Here is a 4,383-nt window from a genome sequence, read left to right on the forward strand (position 1 = left end):
GGGGGCAGCAGTCGCCACCCAAATCACATTGCACCGTACCAAACCTTCCTGCGGGTGGTGAGTCCACTGGAAGGTACCAACTGCCCTAACCGGGATTCGAACTTGCCCAGGAGGTGAACCCTGGGGTTCCACACCAATGACAGAGACATTGCCTCTGGGCCAAAGCGCCAATGACGTAATAAATTATATATATAAAAAGTGTATCATATCAAAGGATACTACACTTTACTATAGTACATGTGTACTACACTGCACTATGCATCTGTACTTTGTTACTGTTTGTCGACCAATGTGCAGGCATCTTCTTTTTTTTTTAACAAAGCCATTCTCTGTTTTAGTCTGTATCCAGCTGTTTGTCTCCTGAAACCACAAAAACATGACATACATACGTGACCAACACTCATGTGACAAACACTGTCCTTCATCACTGAAATTGCCTTTTGTTTCTCCTTTCCCGGCTCCTATAATATATTATATTATATAAATAACGACGTGTTATCTGAGAACCGATAATAATGAATGGACAATCGTTATCTCATCCCTTTGAACGGTAAAGACGTGATGATTGACAGGAAAAGAGAAGTATAAAGTGAACAGTCGTGAACTGACGAGTTTGACATGTGATCAGAGAAGCACTGGCTCATGGTCATCAGTCAGAGTCATGATACGTGATTCATGCCTGTTTTAACAGGAGCTGTTCTGTACTGGAGCTAAGAAGGGAAACTATATATAAAGGTTACACACAGATGAAACACACAGGAATACTGTACAGAGGTAACCCTAAATTCATCACATGGATGGAGATCAAACACCAATGGCCCTTCACTCTGCCTCAGGTCTGAGAAGTGTAATTTTAAAGTGCTGATTGAAACTACAGTACAGGCGACAACAATGAGCCTACAGCCTATAGAGGGCTGCGACACATCAGTCGTCAGAGCTTCATAGACCTCTAACCCTATCAGTCGCTGTACTCAAACTATTGATGCTTCACTCTAATGGAAACTGTGAGAGGACGCTGTGACCTTCCTGGTAGAGGTCATTTAGACCACTGCTGTGACCTTCCTGGTAGAGGTCATTTGGACATCCTGGACATTTTTATCATATGTCGGACCAATCTTTTGCCGAACTCATGTAGGCCTGGGTACCGAACTTCTGTTCTTCCATGGCGCTGAGCGAAATGCTTCGTAGTATCAAAAAACTGGCTAGGCTTTCGGTGTCAGGTTTCGGTAGCTTGATCACGTGATCAAGATCTGATCATGCTGTCGGCACTTGGCTGTAATGTTACACATAATTGCGGCAAGCAGGAAAAAATATATACATGGTTCCCGGCAATATTTTGTGGTTACGACCACTGACGGAGTTCATGTGTATGTGCAACTCTGACAACAACAGCTGCAACAGTGTTTGTGAAGTATCTTCAAAAAAGCCAGCCTTCTGATCAACACCATGTAAAGTGTTGTCATAGTGACTGAAGGTACATACACATGGTATTAAAAAAAGTGTTGTTAAGGTATTGGTATTGGTGCTGGTATCGAAAATGTCTTTTCGATACCAAGTCTGTGGGAACTTTTTACAGTCTTCTTGGTTAGGTTTTAGCCTTGTTTGCTATGAATGCGTCCTCCTCAAGGGGGCAACTGTGCATCACAGCAAGAAAGAGAGAGACTCCGGCAATTTACCACACAATGTTCCCCAGGAGGTAGTTCGTACTGCCTGTGACCGACACCTGATGTCAACCCTGTGGGGCTGCAGGGTAGACTGCACTACCAATGGTGGCAAGATGGACCCAACAACACCCAACATCCAGCTTGTGCTCCTTGAAGGGTCAAGACCAATGGCTCTGCAGAACTTCCATAATGATTTGGGCCATATAAGAGTTGAGTGGGTCTGGTAAGAGCCAGATTCTACTGGCTGAAAATGTCCTTCCCAGAGCGACTACACAGAGATCAGGGACCTGGCTTTGAGTCAAAGACCATAAAGGGCAAAAGTTCTGAGTATCTCCCACGTTTTCGTTATTTATAAGTTATGGCAAGACATTTGAAAGGGTATTTAGTATTTTCAACCCTGGGGAACAGGGTTGAAAATATTATATTATTATTGTCATGTTCCCCCTACTTTGTAGAACCTAAGAAACTTCTTGGATGAAATGTTAAATACAGTTCCAAAAATATTAAAATCAGAAATGCCATTTTGTGCAGATACAGGAGTTTTTATTTAACATTTTTTGTGTACAAACATAGGCTGCAAATGCCTTCCAAACATGTTTGCCCTCAGAATACAGTTTATTCCTTCTTTTTTTTTTTTTTTTTTACAGTTCTACAAGCAGAACATTGAATATCTAACAGGAACAAGAGTCGAAAAGATTTGAGGAAGGTAAAAATGTTTGTAGTTGGTCAGCAAGTCTCATCGCGAGCTTTGTGTTACATGTCCGTTAAACTAGACAACACTGGAATCCCCCCCAGAGGTTACAGTTAGGCTCTTCTAATGGCCACAGGGGAAGGGGTCGGAGGAGGGGCTCACCCAGTGACCACAGTATGAAAACGATAAATCTTGGTCATGTACAATAAATGCAGACTTTAAAATAGAGCAATATGTTCCATATTTTCAGGCTGTTGCACAAAACAAAATTAAATCTGTTGCATTTACTTTCCAATATACAGAAACTAAAGGGCAGGAGGTTATGGGTGGAGTTGTGCTATGGAAAGTACATGCAGTTACACCGACCACCAACAGACAGACAGACAGACAGAAAGCCCAAGCAGATCTCCGAGTCGCATTTAAAGACTCCTCTACTCTTGCACCGTACAGTTTGGCTTCTCAAAGACAACAAGGTGTGCCGGTCTGGTCCGCCATCGGTCATCACACGTCACAATAAATTAAATGGGAACCAAAGTTTGTTCTCTCTCTAGTTATCATACATATTATACAACCTGGAGTGGAACAGTAGGCGAGGTTTGGGTTGTGCATAAACTCAGGGAATCTACCTTTATCTAGAGCAGATGGTTGAAACGATCACAGTGGCCAGTCTGTTGTACGACACTGACAACGACACAGATGAGCAGACAGTGGTGGATGGTGGGGGGGTTGAGGGGGTTGTAGTAAAACCAAAAACAGTTTGCAGTTGTACACAGAGGCTGAGATCAATAATGACATTTGGAAGGTAGATTTGGACGTAAGACTTCAGATTAAAAACACATCCCTATAAAGACAATAATCTAACATTAATTCAGTTTTGAGTGATATTACAGCATAAATAAATAGTTCAGGCGGGACTTTTTACACAACGAAGCATTAAATTAACAAATATTTAAAAAGGCATTAGAGAAGGTGAATAGAGTTTAAGTTATTGTTCCGTCCTTTGTCCCAGGATCAGTTTCATGTTACAGCATCACAGTCAGACGAAAGGTGGCAGGCGTGAGTCGGAATAAGAGCTAAGACCAATACTTAAGTTGAAGGTCCTGTCTTAGCCCGTGGGAGACGGTGAAGTGTGTGGCTGTTCTCAGCGAAGGCAACAGGAGACATCAGAGTTTTTTTTTTCGTCTGACTTTTTTCTGACCACAGGCGCTAAAACAAAGGAGAGGATCGAGGCACGAGGGGGTAGAGTGTAGGCAATCAGTGCTCATCTTTAAAAGGTGATGCATCATGGGAGAGAGATTGACGAAGGAGGATGCTTAAAGAACGGGAGTGCGCTACCTAGGCCAGGACTGGAAGAAGTACAATGATGGCAGTAGCAGAGCACACACAACTGTGCAGGACTGAGGGAGACGACACTGTCTGAGCAAATCCTTAGTAGTGTTGTTGATAGTGTGGATAAACAGGAGAGGATCAGGGACACATTGAAATGTTTTCACATCTCTATACTATAACAATAGAAGGTTGAAATTTGAGTCAGACTAAATTGTACTGGTAATTTAAAGAATTCCAGGAATTAAAGAACTTTATGTCAGAAGTTCGACATTTACATTTTTATTGTTTTAAAGTTATGAATTTTGACTTTAATGGTTTACTTTCTAGCATCATAGGCATAATATATTGACTAAAAGTATCATATAAATTGGCTAACCCTAAAATCAGAAAAAAAAATCTGACTTGAAAGAACTTAAACTAAGAATTTTTCAATTAAACTGCGACCTTTTAATGATCCTAACATTTATTTCACTGACCTGAAATAATAATAATAAAACAAATCTAGTCTGGTGAGTTATTGAGTTACTCATAGTCGCACATTGAAGTTGGTTTTGCACAGATCAACCTGCCCAAATTCCAAATTCTAAAAGTAAAGCTCCTTATTGATAAAAAAAAGTCAGAACGTTATTTGTTTCAGAACAACTAAAATCCACCTGACCCTAATCTAAGTTGACGTCCAATGACACTGTGGCTTTAATT

The sequence above is a fragment of the Cynoglossus semilaevis genome, chromosome 14 (genome assembly GCF_000523025.1).
Source record: "Cynoglossus semilaevis isolate Cse_v1.0 chromosome 14, Cse_v1.0, whole genome shotgun sequence".
NCBI classification, from domain to species: Eukaryota; Metazoa; Chordata; class Actinopteri; order Pleuronectiformes; family Cynoglossidae; genus Cynoglossus; species Cynoglossus semilaevis.